Here is a 21,777-nt window from a genome sequence, read left to right as displayed (position 1 = left end):
ACCTCAGGAGTTGCATATATTAAACAACAACAACAAGCTTGTTGGGTTCACCTACGTGCTTCCTATTTGCAGGGTCAAGACTATAAGAACATCATAATTATTTTTAGAACACACCCTGGACAGACAGCTACAGGACCGTGAGGAGCAAGTTGCTGAATTTGACCGAAAGTGTACCAGTACCTTTAAGTTTCTTAACAAGGTTTACAGAAAACCTTGAGGCCCAAATACTGGGGAATATGTGCTGATGACAATCCAGCATTCAGTCATTGGGTAATATATCCAGATGCATGCAAGAGGTGTTGAAATTTAGTCCAATGGTATGTTTTATTGAACACTTACCTACTTACTTACTTACTTACTTACTTACTTACTTACTTACCTGCATCCCTTAATAAGTAACTGGGAGAGTGCTCTAATTGATCACATGGAACACAGAAAACAACTTTAACACCTTTTGATTAAAGTAAAGTTTTTCTTTTAGAAACGAGCCATTCATAATGAAACTAGCCAATTAGAAACTAGTGACATGATGTTAAGTACTGTTTATCAGCCCTGTCAGACATAACTTAATATAATTTTAGTTATAAAAGATGTTAAATTCCCACAGTGGCCGATCCTCTCACTTTCAGATACAAGTACTCATAGCCAGCAAGTTCACCTAACAAATGTAACAACTGCCCAACCATAGACACATCAACAACACACAACTGGCTGGAGACAGCCACAACAGCCACGCCCAGGATCCCTAAAGGCTCTCCTTCATAGAACAACATGCACTGTCTGTAGCCCACAAGTGCTAAACACCCATAGAACCTGAGCAGCAGATACAACAAAATCAGGTTTTCAAGCAGCCACCTTCCTTCAGTGTTCCACAGCGCCTCCAGGGCTTAACAGCGGTGTCTGGCATCCCAGAGCCACCCACTCCATACTCATGATGGGTTTGAAATACATGGCACTACCAGAGAAAACAACAGATACACCTCAAGAAAGACCTTGATAAGATTTTGCGTAATTCAGTTTTAGTTCAGGTTAATTCACGACCCCAAGTGTGCGTGTCTCAGTTACAACCACTGGCCCAATTTTTCAGCATCCTACAACTCCTTAAAAGCTCCTTTTTTGATGACTGTTGATAATCTGCTGCATTGGCCTCTTTAAACTTGACCTGTCTTATTGTAAATACTAAATTCATCATATTCCATCTACACTGAAATGACATATTTAAATTCTTAACTTACAATAGATCTTCTGCTATTAAATTACATGTGTGGCGTGGTGTTCATCACTGGTAAGTTAAAGTTAGATGCATGGATGGGGTGAATTCACTCTGAGAGGATCAAATATATAATATAAATCATTTGTTGCTGTTTTTCCAACAGAATGTGAGCTCTACCATCCTATTCAACAATCTGATATTTCATCTCATCCGAGGAGCAACTTCTGCATTGATGTGCTCTGCATTTGCGGTACAGCTTCAATATTATGAACATCTGAAAAATTATTAAATTATTAAATTTAATTACTAAAATAAAATATTGATACTTCCTTCTGCCAGAAGATTCAGAATGCCTTTGGCCAGGAAAGCTATCTACAAAAAAAATCATTCATCCCCATAGCTATACACACACAGAACACTCATTCCTCAAAGAACTCACACAAATAACACACACACCTCCAAGCCTTCAGTCAAAAGACAATTTTCTAGTATGGCAACATACTAGACAATAAAGCTTTTTGAATCTTGAATCTTGAATGATTAAGCATTATTAAGCATGAACAACAGAGATCATACGTTTTATTTCACCGAAACGTTATTACGTCACAATTGAGCAGTATTAATCATTACAGGAAGACGTCATATAATTCCTAAAGGTTATCAGCATCAGAGTGATAATTCGTTTGAAAGTTGTCTAGCGTTTGGATAGCTATATGATTTTGAGTATAATTATTATTTGACAAAACAAGCCGTGTAACATTTCACTGGTAAGCGTGTCATTAAGAGATATTTGATCAGAGCTATTTGAATCTGTATGCAAAAGAAACGTTCTAACTGACAAGTTTATTATGCATTTGTCCGCTGATCTTTTTTCAGCTTTTCCTGACTACGTTATTTCCAACAAGGGAAATTGACGTATTCTTCAACTGGACGACGGTTCAGTCTACTGAAGGTGTGTCATCATGAACTCACTGCTAACAAAACGCGAAACAAGCGATTTGATTATTAATTACAAGCAGAGTGCTCCTTCTTCCGACAAGGGCTGCGAGGTAGGTTATCTTATGGTTTTGATGGCTAAGAGCAACCTTTCTTAAGTTATGTATTAGCATGAAATTATAGTTGTTTTTAATATCTGTGAAGTTGTTGTCCACTATACTTTCGTTATGAGAGATAGAGTTTGATAACATAATTCTAAACATGAGTACTTGAAAATGCTAGAAACCAACATTTAGTAGACACAATTAAGAAAAACACATGCTAAGCAGACAAATGAGATGCGAAATTACACTGCTGACCTGATATCAAGAGATCACTGAAAATATTGGAAAACAAATTCAGACAGGATTGACAAATGACAACAAAAAAAAGACCTTAATCATGATATCCCAAAACTGCCTTAAAATGCCTTCAATGGATTTTAATCTTGGTGCTAAAATATCTATTTCATATTAAGGAAATGTCCCAATGAAACAGCTCATTATTTGTGGTTTTCTTTGGGTCAGAAGCTGTTTCAGACACTGGCAGAGTTGGGCAACTGCTCTTATGAGAGCCAAACGGAGAGTGTCCTCAGGGAGAGCTTGGCCGCTCTCCTGGAGTTCATCTTTAAGAAGGAGGAAGAGCAGAGGAAGCTCAGAGAGAAACAGGAGGCTGGGCTGGAGAGGCTCTGGATCATGGTGTCGGAGCTGAGGAAGGACCATGAGCACCAAATGGAGTCACTGAGGGCAGAGCTGCAAAGGCAGCCTGCACCATTCGATAAGGTAAAAAATTGCTTTCTCTGGTCAAAATCAGAGGTCCAATGTATCTTAAAGCCTCAAAGTTGACCGTTCCAATACTCATGGCAGAATAGTGAAAGTAAATGAGTGCCAGGTAATGAGAAACAACAGAAAAAGAATAACAGGAAAAATTAGTTATTTTTTGATGCCATCTTACTGACACACACATTAATGATACATTATATTGTCTCTGGCTGTTCTCCAACTATGGTACTTTCTGTCATTGTGTATGCTTGTATGTGTCATCAGGCAGCATGCCATTGTTATGTTTGAAATAAAGTTAAACCATATTTACCCTGTGTTCTCAGAAGAAGAACACATGTCAGAGTTTCCGCAGAAGAATAACAAAGAAACTAAGAACTGATAACAAAAGCAGTGAGAAGGCAGTGGATAACCAAGCAGAGAAAGTCACTCAACACCGGATAATAAGAAACAATAGGAAGCCACAGGATTGGTCCGCCATTCCTTTGGATGACAAAGATCAAACAAAAGAAATGACTATAAGGTCAGAAATTCAGAATAGGGCAGAGATGGAAAGAATGGCAAGAGAAGATGGAGATGAAAAAAAGGCAAATAAAGAGATGCAGTTGAAGAGGAAAGAGGAGAAGAAGCTCTTCAATCTTTTTGAGAACAGAGAAAAACAACACCTGAAACATCAGGAGAAGAGGAGGAAAGATGAGAAGAAGAAGGAGAAAAAGTTCCTTGAGGAGAGGTTCAAAGAAGAGGCCGCTAGACTCCAACACACACTCAAAGAGGAGAAGATGAGACTGGAGGCCAAGATATGGGAGGAAGGCCAAATTAAACTAAAACAGGAGCGACAGGAGTCGCAGATATTCAAAAGGAAAATGTTCACGGTTAAAAAGCCATGTTTTGTTTGGAAGCTCTTTGGGAAAAACAAAGAGTAGTTGGGAGAGAGAAAGAGAAAAGGACTGATGTAAGGATGAAGCAAAAGAGGCTGTCATGGTTGAAAGAGATTGTAAACAGAGGATCTGTAGCAGCACAGGCTGGTGAATATGTGGTATACTGAGCAGAGAATGAAGGTAATACCCAATGTCTTCAACAAGGGGCATCAGTGACACAATGTCTTAAACCTAAAGGATTTTGCCACAACCTGTTCAACAGATCCTACATTTTTCATCTCCACTTGTATGACTAAAATAGCGGTCTCCATGAAGGTCTCACCACTGGCCACACCTGACCCATTCATCTTGTGTCTTTTGTCCCACCCTCCAACCTTCCTGTCTTCATCATCCACACTCTACACTGGACCCTCCTCTGCTTCCTCAACACCCCAACAAAGCAGCCACCCACAGGCAAATGGGCTCCCCCTATGAAGTCGGGTTCTACTCAAGGATTCTTCCTGTAAGGAGAGTGGTTTTCCTTGCCACTGTCGCCACAGGCTTACTTTTTTTACCAAATAAAATTGTACTTTTCAAAAGCTAAATTTAAAAAGAATGCATTATTTGATAAAGAAATTATATATGCCAATCCTCTGTCATGAATGTTTTTAAAATGTAGTGTAATCGACATGAAAATAAAATCTTGTTCTTCACTGTGCTCTAAGTCACCAAAAAGTTTCCATAGGAATAATGCAAACATCTTACATGTCACAGTAATTAAGGATTCTTAATAGACTCTCCAACCTACAACCTGGATTCAGCACTGGGTACTGGCTGTCCTCAGTTTATCATTAATATCTACTAACTCAATAATGGTTAGTAAGGATCTGACTGAAAGGGTGCTTAGGCTATCTTGTACAGTACAGTAGGTGAGACTATGTGATCACAAGTTTATCATAGAATAAGCAAAGGACAAGCTGGTCACAGTTATTCATATCTCTGGTGCTACTTACGTATGTTGTCTTCCCATGTCAAATACAGCTTCAGGTGATGTCCTGTCCCCTCACACTTGTGTTTTCAGGTGTTCTAGTCTTTGTATGGAGAGTAGTATATCTTATACATTATTTTGTTTTCTCCTCCTTCGGTGTTACTGGGCTTGTGCTTATGTTAATGAGCCTTCATTTGGGCCTTGAGGTCTAGTCATTTATCACAGATAAGACAGTAAGTATTTCTGGCCATGTGCTGATGTCCTTTTATAGTTTATAGTTTTCAATAAAACACATTTTAGACATTTCCTTACTTATCTGTACCATCCTAGATATTGCTTCCCAAATAGTTTGCACTCATATTGAGTAACAATTTTTATTCAACAGCTCATAGGAAGTTGATGGAGGTGCAATCTGTTTGAGTTTTGACTGTTATTATATCAACAAATATCATGAAGACCCTCCTTTAAACAAGACGGGGTATACATGGATTGTCCTAGGACTTCACTATTTGATCATGCTCAGTCTCTGAAACACTCAACACACACAAAAATAGAGCAAACAAGAGGACTTGCAGTGGTCCTTGCACTAAAATGCTTGTTCAGGTAATGTTGAACCCAGTCTTCTATTTTCCTTCAGTTGTGTCTGACTGTTTGGAAATAGCACAGTGCCACCCGTTGGACAAGGACATTATTGCATGAAGAAGAGGAGGAGGGTGACCATAGTAGTTACTTTGATCATCTCGAGAAGAGAAGTAATGTAGAAGATCAGTGAAGGAGTGAATAATGTCTCAGGTCTGTGTACCTCCATTTCAACACATCTTGCATGACATATCAACCCAGCTGAACATTTTTCCAAACTGGAGTTGCTGGGACGCAGTGTTTTTTAAAACTAATGAGATTGAAGTGCTTTTCAGTATTATGAAGGCACATGTTTTTCCTTTTACACACTAGACTGATTTAAAACTTAAAATTGTAAGGACCTTCATCAGTATTTGTCCATGTGGGATTGGAGATTATTGGTGGGTGAAAGTAGACAACTTCATGTTCCACAATGAATTGTTGTGACTTCTATGAGAGCAGACATGGTGTTGTATTGTAAGTGTAAGTGTCAGTGCATTGTTTTACTTTATTGAGTTAAGAATTCCCTTTGAAGATGCGATTGAGGAAGCATTTGAAAGGAAGAAGCTACATTTTGCAGAGATGGTAGCGGAACCAACGCAACAAGATTGGGAAGCACACAAAAGACCAGTGGAGATGGGTGTAAGAGGCTTTGTAGCTAAATCAACCAAAACACTTCTGTTGGATTTTGGTTTTTGAGGAAGGTCCCTCAAACAGATATAATAATAAACTTTATTTGTATAAAACCTTTCATGCAAAACAATGCAGCTCAAAGTGCTTAAGAGCAAAGAAATGACATGCACAGCGGTAATTCAACACAAAGCAATACATGACAAATCTAAATAGTGTAGGTCAGCCCTCTATATGCCATATCTGACATCACTCCTCAACCAAAAATACCTTCTTAGACTGTTATTGATCTACCTTTATGTTCACTTTCATTTACACATAATGCTTAATTACTTTATAATTACAAATACTACCTATTTGTTTTGCTCAAGGGTTTAACCTACAACTCCTCTCATCTGACCTCCTCTGATTCTGTGTCTCCTCTCGTGTCCTGTGTTCTCTCCTCTCTTCTCTTTCTTCTCATCCCCCCCGTTCCTCCCCTTCTCTCCTCACAGCCAAGATGCATAGTCTTTCTTTCTTATTCTTTACTCTTCTGAACCGGTTTGCCTGAACTTCGTTTTTCAATTACACCATCTCTGCCCAGTTGTTTTAGTGTAACTTGGCATGTTCCCACAATGAATGATGGATGCATTGAAGAGTGGGTGGAATAAGACTCAGAGCTGGGGGTGAACATGCACTTTAAAAATGTACTTTTGCAACAGCTCTACCCAGTGGGGAGTTAGTTTCATGGCAGAAGAACACAGTTACACTGCAAAACTGAACTTCAGAGACCATCTATACCTTCACTTCAATTATCTTCAAATCGAAGCACTCTGTCAACTGACATCATATTCCTCCATGGTTCTCCCCAGATGTGCATTGTGATATCACTTGTCATAATGAAGTTATTGTGATATCACCTGTCACAGGCTGTCACAATTCAAGTTCAAAGTACTTTATTGTCATTGCCACAATTAAGTTATTGTGATATCACTTGTCATAATGAAGTTATTGTGATATCACCTGTCATAATGAAATTATTGTGATATCACCTGTCATAATGAAGTTATTGTGATATCACCTGTCATAATAAAGTTATTGTGGTATCACCTGTCATAATGAAGTTATTGTGATATCACCTGTCATAATGAAGTTATTGTGATATCACCTGTCATAATGAAGTTATTGTGGTATCACCTGTCATAATGAAATTATTGTGATATCACCTGTCATAATGAAGTTATTGTGATATCACCTGCCATAATGAAGTTATCGTGGTATCACCTGTCATAATGAAATTATTGTGATATCACCTGTCATAATGAAGTTATTGTGGTATCACCTGTCATAATGAAGTTACTGGGACTTTGGTTAATATTGTGATATTTGTCTGTCTCCATAGTTGTGTCCCTGAACAGTCAGAGTGTGTGGGAGAATGGTAACCTCTTATTTCCTTGTTGGTCTTATCAGTCCAATCTTGCCATTTTAACCTGTTTTTACTAGTTTCAGATGTCAGCCTGAGGATAGGTCTTCCCATTCATTTTTTCTCCCCAAAAGCCACAATTCCACTCTGCCAGCCAAATAACCCTATCATAGAACATACCAATCACAGACACCCTATCACAGAACAGACCAATCACAGAAGCCCTATCACAGAACAGACCAATCACAGAACAGACCAATCACAGAAACCCTATCACAGAACAGACCATTCACAGAAACCCTATCACAGAACAGACCAATCACAGAAACCCTATCACAGAACAGACCAATCACAGAAACATTATCACAGAACAGACCAATCACAGAAACCATAGCACAGAACAGACCAATCACAGAAACCCTACCACAGAGCAGACCAATCACAGAAACATTATCACAGAACAGACCAAACACAGAAACCCTATCACAGAACAGACCAATCACAGAACACACCAATCTGTGACGCTGGTTAGTTATATATAATAGGCTCATGTAAACTCAAGTGCTCTCTGAAGTGAAGGTTTTACTTCTCAACCAGTGATCTGAAGGCATGTTCTCGCCATTCAACAGTCTACAGGCCTGTAAAGTTCACCCAGGATTCAAACTCAAGTCTCCCATGTAGCAGGTGGGGTGCCTACCACTAGTGATGGCGAAATTAAGCTATGAACTACGCTATGTGGGGGTGTTGGAGACTCAGTTGCAGAGACAAGGAGAAGTTCAGTAGAGCTAAGTTTAAGTCAAAAAGGTATTTACTTGAGTCAGACAGAAGCATCCAAAAACAGGGCAAAAAAAACTCAGGATACATCCAGACAAGGAAACTCAGTCCAGGCAGTAAAACAGTTACAACAAAGGGTATCCGAAAAACAGGTTACAAAAATCTTAGTGAGAACTCAGACTCAACTCACGCAAGTCATCACAGAGAATCAAATCAAGAGCACAGACACAGGGATCAAGGCTCTTGGTGAACATAATGACACAATATGGACAAGACACAAACATGTGACTGGCAAACGGGAACACTGAGGGCCCCACATGGACAATAGAGGTATTACAGTCCAAGAATCCTGACACAGGCCTACAAAATGTAGAGTACTTTCCCTAAAAGTTCTCCCTAACAGTCACTCATGATCTTGCACTTCAGTCATTCCAACCCCCAACCCTGTGTGCTGACCTTTATCATCTTATCGAAATTGAAATTGAAAATGAAAGCCTTTATTGTCATTGTATTTGGATTTAAGGGAATTTGGAGCACTGCTCCTGTTGGTCCCACAAGGGACAACATATAACAACACAACAATGCAATGAACAAAAAATGTTCTTTCCCTGGTCTTCATCATCTGATGAGGTGAGTACGATCACAGTAGCGTCATCAGCACATTTGATGATGGTGTTGGGATAGGTTGGAGCACAGTCATGTGTGTTCAAGGAGTAGAGTAGAGGGCTCAGCGCACAGCCTTGTGGAGAGCCGGTGCCAAGCATGATGGTGAAACCGTACCCACCTCTGTTCAGTGTTGGTCGACAGAAAGCTGGGGCAGAGCATCATCAGACTTTATGGGGAGGGGTTGAGGAAGCTCTACCACGGCGTGGCTCCCCCCATTATTAAAACAGACACTCCAAGGAACATTATTTGGTGTTCAGGACACCCTGCAGCGTCGTTCCTCCCACCCGGCCGCGGGGCACCTCACTAGGCCACTACTCAAGGCAGCAGCAGGCGTTGGAGCCGGCATGGTGGAGGCTCTTGTGTTCACACCCTTTGAACGGCATAATGTGCTCGCACGACTAGGCCACGACCAACTTTTAGCAATACAGCCTATGGACATAATTCCTTTTGTACTTTAGAAAACTGCTGGTGTCTACAAAACCTCAAGCAGCCTTCCCTTTTGTGGACGGAATTACTTCTGGCTCATAGAATGTATCGAACCAAAGACCTTTCGTGTACGTCATATCTTCCTTAATACAGCAGAGCTGTTATATGAACAAAATAAAACTAGATAAAATATATATTACTAGGACAGAATGAGTTTTTTACAATGTATTTCCACAAAGTGAGATTCAACCTTTTGTCCATGAAAGAATATGCAGAATCCTAAAGTGTTTGTGCTTTTCATGGACAAAAGGTCACTGAGTTAATTTCGTAATAAATTAATTGAATGTGTTCTGTATACAAAATCAGGGGCCCTAATTTCATTGATGGCCAACGAGCAAAGTACCCCCCCCCCCCCCCCCCCCCCACACACACACACACACAAAATGTTTCCTTAGTTGTGTTGTTTCTCTCATAGTAATTATTAGTGTGCTTGCCCGAAGGGAAGCACAGTATTGTTATCGTCAAGTTTTCTTTATTAGTGTGCTTGCCCGAAGGGAAGCACACTATTGTTCTTCGTTTTTTACTATTTTTTTTATTCTAGTAGTTTTTCTTGCAGCTAACTACTCCTCGCCCGATTGAGATAGAGACGCCGTTCAAACACCAAAACGTCCGGCCCGATCCGGTGCAAGCTGCTATGACTTTTCGTGGCGGTACTCCTTGCCACTCCTTTTTTATTCCTCTTTTTCACCTTTTTTCTCCATAGACTTGCATGGCAGAACTTTGAGGCATTATGACATCATAATAGGCTCATTAAACTGGCTTGCACCTGTGATTCACTGACAACTCTCACTGACACCTGCGCACGGTTCCTCTTCTCTCTCTGTCCCTCTCCATTCAACTGTATAACTAGGAATATTAAGAGACACCTTCCATACCAGGGCTCTACTCACTCATGCATACTCACTCATGTTTACTCACTCGTGCATACTCACTCATGCATACTCACTTGTGCATACTCACTCATGCATACTTACTCATGCATACTCACTCATGTTTACTCACTCATGTTTACTCACTCATGCGTACTCACTCATGCGTACTCACTCATGTTTACTCACTCATGCATACTCACTCATGCATACTCACTCATGTTTACTCACTCGTGCATACTCACTCATGTTTACTCACTCATGCATACTCACTCATGCATACTCACTCATGCATACTCACTCGTGCATACTCACTTATGTTTACTCACTCATGCATACTCAATCATGCATACTCATTTGTGCATACTCATTTGTGCATGCTCATCCAGCAGGGAGAGCTGGAGAGCTGACACCTGCCCCAATTCCAAGGCACTTGTTCTCTCGGTCATGGCCGCAACAGAGCAAGCACACTCTCGCAGTTCGTTCACGAAACGCATTCTAGTTTATTTATTCTCCCCGTTTTTCTTGCAGCTAACTACTCCTCGCCCGTTTGAGATAGAGACGCCATTCAAACACCGAAATGTCCGGCTCGATCCGGTGCAAGCCGCTATGACTTTTCGTGGCGGTACTCCTTGCCACTCCTTTTTTATTCCTCTTTTTCATCACCTTTTTCTCTCATTGACTAACATGGTGGAAGGTTGAGCCATTGTGACGTCACACACTCTGAGATAGGAGAAGCTCTCTTAAATGCCATAACAATCATGCTAATCGAAAACCACCATCAAGGTTTATACCTCTTAAATGCCATAAAAATCATGTAAATCGAAAACCACCATTAAGCTTTATATCATGATACAGTAGTAGTAATAGCTAGCGAGTTGTTTACGTTCACAACCCACAGACAGTTTAAAAGGCCCGACAACAGTCACCAAAGTGAATAGAGTGATGATAGCTAGCGAGCTATTTAGCCTTCACCCAGGCTCAGGTTTATTTTGCTAGGTATGTCCGATATCGACGCAGAGACACAGTGTGAAAAAGGATGGAAAACTTAACGAGGAAAAGTGGTTCGGGAACTACGTATGCAGTAGTTGGCTGTACCAACTCAAGAAAACACCTGAACGAGTGGTTAGATAGAGAGTGCAAAATATTAAAACGAATGTAGTGGCAACAGTTTCAGGTACAGTTTATACACCCGCTCTAACAGTGTTAACCAGTATGTGAGTAACGTGGGTTTTATTTAAGGCATAGCGTGTGTAATGTGTAGCTATTTCATTCCGTTTGTTAACCTTTCCGGCTGTCTGTATACCAGCAGCAGAGCGGAGCATTTTACTCCCATGCCATCTCGGAATGAAATAGCTACACAATACACACGCTATGCTTTAATAAAACTTACGTTTTACGAGACACCAACAGAGGCACAACCGACAAGTCTTACCATTGAAGATCTTTGACGTTCGTTCTGAAACTACATATTCCGTACAGTAGATTTCCCCTCGTTTAGTATCCACCATCAAGCTTTATATCACAGGCATATTCAACAGAAATTAAAGAATGCTCCGAGTCAACAAATGATGTTCCAAACTCTTATGGTGTCCACCACGGAGGGAGCCGGAGTTCGCCTGAAGTCACTGGCTATCTTATATCTACCTACCCAATAAAAGTAATTTGTTCCAGCTAATTCTTTAAAAAACATTATTTGTTACATATGACTCACTTTCCCGCTGCAAAGAATGTAACTTTGTTGCCTCTGATATAATTACCTCAGCTCAAGACTTCATCACATAATAAGTAATTTCGTCAATATGTCAGCACCAAAAAGATCGCCAATTTTCAGCCTTGAAGAAACTATAATGATGTGTAGCCTACCAACGATAACTCACATGAGTTAGAACATGGATTTTCCATGTTGGATGACATAGATGTAAGTGCCTGGTAAACTAATCATTTTCAATTAATACACACTGAACAAATACATCGCTGTTCTCATCAGTGGCTGTCAACGAAAGTTGATAGGTTTAGCTATTTGTGCTAACTTTCTAGCACAGCTTACACATTTCAAGCCAACTTCGTCAGTTGTACTGGGTTATCCAGTTGGGGCGACTTGCTCAGAAAAAAATGCGACGGTCTGACAATAACTCGGATTTGTTTAAACTTTTATTGGTCAACCGATGGGTACAGAAAGATAAACTTTACATTTTTGGTCAACAACCTGACAGTCATACACATAGACATGTATAGGTAGACACCGCCTCCACTGCTTCTCGGTGAAACGCGTCGCCGCCATTTTGGGAAAGGAGCTCTCTGCCGTCAGAGGTCTGTCAGACGTGTCAAACTAGCGCAAGTTGCCAGGAGCTGCGGTTTATCTGGATAAAAATCACGATAACCTTTTACATTTCGCAACCAATTTCATGGAGTATTCAAGGGTTTATGCTCTACGTGAAGTGTGTGAAAAAGATTTGCCTCTACGTTACTTTGAATCTCGCTAGTTTAATCGCCAGTCATACATGTGCATGGGTCTATAATAAACGCTCGTGCATTTTGAAAATACTGAGAAGATCTATAAACTATCGAAATAGTGCTTCTTTAGTTACTACGTATTGACCATCATTAAGAGAAAGAGCATACATCAAATAGTGAGAAACTGGCAGTCAGTGTGTTTTTCATAGTTTAATAGTTCCTTTTCAAGTATGTGCATTAAGAAACCTTGAACAGTGCAATTGGCAATACACAGTTATTTCACAAATCAACATTAGGCTACAAAAAAAATCTATATATTTCTATAGCAGTAAAAATATACACATCTCAATATATACATAGCCTACACATCTCAATAGTTGAACTGTAATATAAATAACATAGCATATATATAATACAATATAATATAATGACTCAGTATAATGTGCAATGGAATAACATATGATATATATAATATGTGATACATTATAATATATTTTAAGTATAAGTATATATGCATATTATAATATATATATATATATATATATATATATATATATATATATATGTACATTTGTATATTTGTACAATTTGACATAATATACAATCATGCTCTTAACATTTTCAGATCTATGCAGTGCAATTGACACAATATATAATTGTGAAATAACTGTGTATTGCCAATTGCACTGTTCAAGGTTTCTTAATGCACATACTTGAAAAGGAATTAATTAAACTATGAAAAACACACTGACTGCCAGTTTCTCACTATTTGATGTATGCTCTTTCTCTTAATGATGGTCAATACTAGTAACTAAAGAAGCACTATTTCGATAGTTTATAGATCTTCTCAGTATTTTCAAAATGTACGAGTTTTGAAAGTAAAGTGAGCGTTTATCATAGACCCATGCACATGTATGACTGGCGATTTGACTAGCGAGATTCAAAGTAACGTAGAGGCAAATCTTTTTCACACACTTCACGTAGAGCATAAACCTTTGAATACTCCATGAAATTGGTTGCGAAATGTAAAAGGTTATCGTGATTTTTATCCAGAAAAACCGCAGCTCCTGGCAACTTGCGCTTGTTTGACACGTCTGACAGACCTCTGACGGCAGAGAGCTCCTTTCCCAAAATGGCGGCGACGCGTTTCGCCGAGGCAACGGGCTGAAGCAGTGGAGGCGGTGTCTATCTATACATGTCTATGGTCATACAGGCCTTGGCTAGATTATCAACAAGTTGAGGTATGTTTGTCTTCATTTTACGGTAGTGCGGCCACGATTAGGGACCATGCTGCTATTGGTCAATCTGCGATTCCGACTTCCGGCTCCAAAAAATATGCGCATTTTCAGCGCTTGCATGTCAAGAAACACAATTACTAGGTTTCACTCGATTCACTCGATAAAATGGTACACAATTAGCATTTTCAGCGCTTGCATGTCAAGAAACACAATTGGTATGTTTCACTCGATAAAATGGTACACAATTAGCAGTTAGGTTTCAGTCGATAAAATAATAAATAAACTTTTTTTCATTTAGGAGACAAACTGCCACACAACTAGTAGGGACGTTTCAGTCTTGCTTCAGCAGGAAGACGAACCTACAATCTACTCGTTTCTAGACTGCTTCTATTTACTAAACTGCTTCTCTACCTCCTAGACCACTGTCGGATGACAGTGAAGGGATTATTTATTTGGTATTTGTGCGGCCCATAAAATGAATTATTATTTATTATTATTAGTTAAGGCACTGGTAATATTGGCATGGCCCATACATACACGTACCAGTTTAGGCAATGTACAGCTAATATTGGCATGGCCCTTACATGTACGGACCAGTTTAGGCACTGTACAGCTAATGTTGGCATGGCCCTTACATGAACGGACCAGTTTAGGCACTGTACAGCTAATATTGGCATGGCCCTTACATACACGGACCAGTTTAGGCACTGTACAGCTAATATTGGCATGGCCCTTACATGAACGGACCAGTTTAGGCACTGTACAGCTAATATTGGCATGGCCCTTACATACACGGACCAGTTTAGGCACTGTACAGCTAATATTGGCATGGCCCTTACATGTACCGACCAGTTTAGGCACTGTACAGCTAATATTGGCATGGCCCTTACATGTACCGACCAGTTTAGGCACTGTACAGCTAATATTGGCATGGCCCTTACATGAACGGACCAGTTTAAGCACTGTACAGGTAATATTGGCATGGCCCTTACATGTACGGACCAGTTTAGGCACTGTACAGCTATTATTGGCATGGCCCTTACATATAGTGAGCAGTTAATGCACTGTACAGCTAATATTGGCATGGTCCTTACATGTACGGAGCAGTTAAGGCACTGTACAGGTAATATTGGCATGGCCCTTACATGTACGGAGCAGTTAAGGCACTGTACAGGTGATATTGGCATGGCCCTAGTTAGCAGGTAGATTTCAATCGATAAAATAATAAGTAAGAATCATTCGTTGACATTTACATATTGATTTAGCAGACGCATCAGCAGGGACACTAATTGACACACAAGTAGTAGTGGAGTTTTAGGCGTCGAAGCAGATGCTTCAGCAGGGAGACGAACCTACAATCTTCTCAATACTAGACTGCTTCTTATTACTAAACTGTTTCTCTACCTCCTGGACCACTGTCAGTTGATAGTGACAGAATCATTTATTAGGAATTTGTGACGCCCATAAAATTAATTATTATTTATTATTATTAGTTAAGGCACTGTACAGCTAATATTGGCATGGCCCTTACATGAACGGACCAGTTTAGGCACTGTACAGCTAATATTGGCATGGCCCTTACATACACGGACCAGTTTAGGCACTGTACAGCTAATATTGGTATGGTCCTTACATATAGTGAGCAGTTAAGGCACTGTACAGCTAATATTGGCATGGTCCTTACATGTACGGAGCAGTTAAGGCACTGTACAGGTAATATTGGCATGGCCCTTACATGTACGGACCAGTTTAGGCACTGTACAGGTTATATTGGCATGGCCCTTACATCTACGGACCAGTTAAGGCACTGTACAGGTAATATTGGCATGGCCCTTACATCTACAGAGCAGTTAAAGCACTGTACAGCTAATATTAGCTGTACAGTGCCTAAACTGGTCCATGTATGTAAGGGCCATGCCAATATTAGCTGTACAGTGCCTAAACTGGTCCGTGTATGTAAGGGCCATGCCAACATTAGCTGTACAGTGCCTAAACTGGTCCGTGTATGTAAGGGCCATGCCAATATTACCTGTACAGTGCCTAAACTGGTCCATACATGTAAGGGCCATGCCAATATTAGCTGTACAGTGCATAAACTGGTCCGTGTATGTAAGGGCCATGCCAATATTAGCTGTACAGTGCCTTAACTGCTCCCTATATGTAAGGGCCATGCCAATATTAGCTGTACAGTGCCTAAACTGGTCCGTGTATGTAAGGACCATGCCAATATTAGCTGTACAGTGCCTAAACTGGTCCGTTCATGTAAGGGCCATGCCAATATTAGCTGTACAGTGCCTTAACTAATAATAATAAATAATAATTAATTTTATGGGCGTCACAAATTCCTAATAAATGATTCTGTCACTATCAACTGACAGTGGTCCAGGAGGTAGAGAAACAGTTTAGTAATAAGAAGCAGTCTAGTAATGAGAAGATTGTAGGTTCGTCTCCCTGCTGAAGCATCTGCTTCGACGCCTAAAACTCCACTACTACTTGTGTGTCAATTAGTGTCCCTGCTGATGCGTCTGCTAAATCAATATGTAAATGTCAACGAATGATTCTTACTTATTATTTTATCGATTAGAATCTACCTGCTAACTAGGGCCATGCCAATATCACCTGTACAGTGCCTTAACTGCTCCGTACATGTAAGGGCCATGCCAATATTAGCTGTACAGTGCCTTAACTGCTCACTATATGTAAGGACCATGCCAATATTAGCTGTACAGTGCCTAAACTGGTCGGTACATGTAAGGGCCATGCCAATATTAGCTGTACAGTGCCTAAACTGGTCGGTACATGTAAGGGCCATGCCAATATTAGCTGTACAGTGCCTAAACTGGTCCGTGTATGTAAGGGCCATGCCAATATTAGCTGTACAGTGCCTAAACTGGTCCGTGTATGTAAGGGCCATGCCAATATTAGCTGTACAGTGCCTAAACTGGTCCGTTCATGTAAGGGCCATGCCAACATTAGCTGTACAGTGCCTAAACTGGTCCGTACATGTAAGGGCCATGCCAATATTAGCTGTACATTGCCTAAACTGGTACGTGTATGTATGGGCCATGCCAATATTACCAGTGCCTTAACTAATAATAATAAATAATAATTAATTTTATGGGACGGACAAATACCAAATAAATAATGCCTTCACTATCAACCGACAGTGGTCTAGGAGGTAGAGAAGCAGTTTAGTAAATAGAAGCAGTCTAGAAACGAGAAGATTGTAGGTTCGTCTCCCTGCTGAAGCAAGACTGAAACAAGACTGAAACGTCCCTACTAGTTGTGTGGCAGTTTGTCTCCTAAATGAAAAAAAGTTTATTTATTATTTTATCGACTGAAACCTAACTGCTAATTGTGTACCATTTTATCGAGTGAAACATACCAATTGTGTTTCTTGACATGCAAGCGCTGAAAATGCTAATTGTGTACCATTTTATCGAGTGAATCGAGTGAAACCTAGTAATTGTGTTTCTTGACATGCAAGCGCTGAAAATGCGCATATTTTTTGGAGCCGGAAGTCGAAATCGCAGATTGACCAATAGCAGCATGGTCCCTAATCGTGGCCGCACTACCGTAAAATGAAGACAAACATACCTCACAAGTTACGTGATATCCTACATCCGTCTTCCAGAATCACTGCGAGTGAAGTAATTAGGGGTGAGGGAGGGACCTGACGTTTTTTAGCTAACGTCACGTGATCCCACGGGCACATTATATTGGATGCGTGGATGGACAAATAGATATGAATACATCTATAAGTATATAGATAGATTCATGCTCCCTGTTATTGAAGGCCTATACATTATGTGATTTACAAGACTACAGGCCCATGTTGGATGCCACACCTTTTTTTGTTTTGTTTACTAAGTGTTGTAAATTATCATTAAGAAAATCTAAGCAATTATCACTGACATCTGCCCCTAGATTTAACAATAAAGGTTGTTTCTAGTTACACCTCAGACTGTTAATACTTTTCTTCCCATATCTGATCCTTTGTGTGATGTTATGGCTATATACTTGATGTTATAACAATAAAGGTTATTTCTAGTTACACCTCCTTTTCTTCCCATGTCTGATCCTTTGTGTGATGTTATGGCTGCAATGTCAAAGGTCATGGCCGAAACAGAGCAAGCACACTCTCGCAGTTCGTTCACGAAACGCATTCTAGTTACTTTAAATATTTACTGTGAAAATATTATTGTACTATGAAAACACACTTCAGGTTCATACATCACATAGTGAAATGCTAAAATTGTGTCTGATGTAAAAATAAGAAGTAGCGGACGTGAGAAGCAGCATTAGTTTATTGACACAGGTGAAGTGGGGCTTAAGTAGTGACAAAAATATATAAATGTCAATAAATGCATGAGATTCATTAAAGAAGGCCATATCATCCCTGCTGGTTTTACCATTCTTTGACTAGTATGACAGTTGAAAAGTATAACAAATGTCATTCTATGTGGTATAAGGACAGAGAGGATAAGGTCATTACAGCACACATGGATATTTTGTGGAGACAGTGTTGCAGTCCCTTGTTTAGACTAAATTGGGGAAATGGGGGAACAGTTACATACAGTTCAGTGAGCCTAAATGAAAACAATAACATCAATGACAGGAAATTGTGGAGGAACAAAAAATGTTAATTGTAATGTTTTTCAAAGATAATACATCAAAAGATTGAAAGTAAATACGTATCAAAGCCTAAAACAGTAGTTACAATCCTGCACTTTGTATTTCTAATGTAAAGTAGTATTTATTGTTACACACTATCTTTATTGCTCGTAGCTTGATTGTTCTCACTTTTGTACGTCGTTTTGGATAAAAGCGTCTGCTAAATGACTAAATGTAACACACTCGATTATGAAATTGCAGCTTTCACAAACAGGTTAACAGTAGATGGTTGTAATTGAAGTGCACCTAACAGCTTCTACAGTGAGGCTGGAATGCAATGTCAATGCTATAAAAGCAACAAAATGATTTACAGCGGATGGTTATATTCTTATGTAAAGTAGTATTTATTGTTACACTAGGTCTCTATTGCTCTTTTGTATGTCACTTTGGATAAAAGCATCTGCTTAATGACTTAATGCAAATGTACATGTGAAACACTTGATTATGAAATTGCAGCTTGGATGGTTGTAATTACAGTGCACCTAACAGCTTCTACAGTGAGGCTGGAATGCAATATCAATGCTATAAAAGCAACAACAAATAATTTACAGCGGATGGATGAATGCAGTGGCTGAGCAAAACTCAAACATACATGTTGGCATACGTTTTACCCAAAATACAAAGTTGGATTTGGTGAGTCTGGACAAAACAGGAGGCTAAGTTTTGGAGAAACAAGGTCTAATATGTTCAATTCTCAAAGTTCAGTCACTTGGATAATGATTTTAATAACAATCTCTACAGCCAGATGTGGTGTGCTACTTGCCTAAGGAGCCTATGATCTGAACACCTATTTTCCTTCACTATACTCTCGTGGTCGGCTGGCTAAGACCCTGAATAATTACGTCTTTTAGGTACTGGTTTTCCTCTGCCACCTTCTTAACTCTTTCCAACAGCTCCTTATTTCCACTTTCTCTCAAATGAACCACAAACTTTTTAAATATAGCAAGCACAGGGTAGGCATACTCAATCACACTCTGCTTACTCTTGTCTGGATACTCATAGGCAAATCCTGCGGAGTGCAAACCAAAAACTCTGCCTGAGGCACCGTGATACATGAAAGTGTGGTACCGTGATACATGAAAGTGTGGTAGGTCGCTACATCTATATTTCCACTTATCATTATGTCTTCAATGCCTGTCTCTTTGATAATTTGTTGGATCGTTTCAACAATGATGATGTCTTTGTACTTTTGTAAATAGTCCTCAACAGCCTTCCCTCTGTTATCTATTTCAATGATCCATGTAGGATCCATTGTTTTCACTTTTCCTTCTGGGTGACCAATAATACAGGCTTCACCATTCAGAGGCAGTGGACCAAATGTCTTCAGGAGCCCTTCTGGTACCCTTACGTTGGTTGTTTGGTGGTTGGATTTCTTGCCCTCAGGGTTGAGTTCCAGTATGGCATAATCTAGCTTGTCATCAAAGTCAACAAATGTTTTCTTAGCAGTAAAGTCGGAGTAATTTGTTTCTTGCTCAGGATCACCATACCCAAATCGAGCTAACACTTGTACATCCTCCTGTAGTTTTCCACCTTTTACATAACCTTTAAATAAATGTACGCAAGTCAGGATAAAACTATCAAACAGCACAAAGCCTGTTCCGTCACAAACATACTTTACAATGACTTTGCAGACTGACTCCCCCAGTTCAAGCACCTTCCTGACTCTGTGAATTTCACTTAATGATTGAAGGATTTTTCCAAAGTTTTCCTTCCTGAAGTTCAACCCTTCCTGATAAGAGTTACCAGGGAATCTCCATCATTTTTTTCAGCTCTGGAAACTGCAGACGCAGTCGTTCATAAATCTCCTCAGTGTTGACACTGCTCCCTGTCTTTTCCAGTGCTGTTTTTACACTGGTGTTGGTTCACACTTGCTTTGTGAAGTACTTGGTGGGTTGTTTTGCGGCGACTGCCTCAGACTTTTCACTGGTGTTTCATAGTTTTTTCTTTTACTACGTGGAAGACATATCTTGAATCTTTTCTGTTCCAGGTTGTCAACCTTTTGTGTGCATACAGTGATATCTAAATTCTCATTGTCGGACAGTTCGAAGTAGCCAAGGTCATCAATGAAGCGCCCATCTCTTTTAAGAGCCTTCTCTACAGTCATCCCCTTCTCTCCGTAAACACAGAGATACTTCCACCATTTGACACTATCATTTCTAAAAAACGTCTTTGATCTGGCATTTTCCCCTCCCACTGTATGAATGTAGAAGACAACATATTTGTCTTTTGGATATACAGTTTTGTCAATCGGATTTGTCAATTGGCCTTGAGCCTCTACAACCTTTTTTTTGTCACTGAATAAGATCACAGACTCACCATTCCCGATACAAGAACAAGGGAAATGTGTTGCAACAATACATTCCTTATCATTTTTTCCCAGCTGAATAATAATGTTGTTATCGGCACACTTAATCTTCTCCTTCGATTCTTCAAATGATTGAATTGCCCCCAGCACTGTGCAAGGTTGATCACAGTCAATGGTGTAAGTTTTACGGTCATGTAGAGAGAATTTCACTTTGAATTTATGTCAATGTGGACCCTGCAAGAAATCAGAGAGAGGAAATAAAAGTTGAATGCCCTTGTCGTCCTAAAAATGCAATGTATTTTGTGTTTGCAGTGTATCACAGTCTACTCACCATAGAATCAGAGTCATTCTCCTCCTTCACTCTCCATGGACTAGGTGTAGTCTGAAAAATTAAAAAAACTTTCAGATGTAAAATCATTTAACTTTTTTTTAAAGTGATGACTAACAGCGATATGGATGCACTACATGTATGGATTAAAATAATCCTGATGCACTTTTTCATCTGGGTTAGAACAAATCATTGGGGTGTGCATGATTCAACAATCAGACATACGCTTCTACCTTTACAGAGGAACAAAAGAGTGCAAATACTTGGGAGGCACCTTTTGCCTGCCTCACTGGCTCTCTATCTGGGGTGGACATTTCTGAAAAGAGATGTCAAATTTTAAAATGCTTCATTTAAAATCAGTTGTCTACAAAGCAGGAAAACCATAGACATTTTTGGCTTGCCAGAGTAAACATATCAGGGCTGGGTTTCCCGATAACAGGGGACCTCATTCTCAAATGCAATTAAGAAAAAGTTGAGAAGAATTTTCTTCTTAACCCCATTCACGAAGATCCCAGGAC

At 39.7% G+C, this 21,777-nt stretch overlaps 1 pseudogene across 1 annotated transcript; it reads right to left on the bottom strand.

Annotated features, from left to right (window-relative positions):
• Positions 1 to 19,593: 19,593 nt before the first annotated feature.
• On the bottom strand, positions 19,594 to 21,573 carry LOC308367077 (serine protease FAM111A-like; annotated as a pseudogene). The gene is made up of 3 exons: positions 21,523 to 21,573; positions 21,263 to 21,313; positions 19,594 to 21,165 (listed from the first exon to the last, which is right to left on the bottom strand). The product of its transcript is annotated as a serine protease FAM111A-like (transcript).
• Between the last annotated feature and the right edge of the window lie 204 nt (positions 21,574 to 21,777).

The sequence above is a fragment of the Sprattus sprattus genome, assembly GCF_963457725.1.
Source record: "Sprattus sprattus genome assembly, chromosome: 6".
In the NCBI taxonomy this organism is placed as follows: Eukaryota; Metazoa; Chordata; class Actinopteri; order Clupeiformes; family Clupeidae; genus Sprattus; species Sprattus sprattus.
Note: the sequence above shows the minus strand (reverse complement) of the source record. Positions and strands in the feature narration are given on the sequence as shown.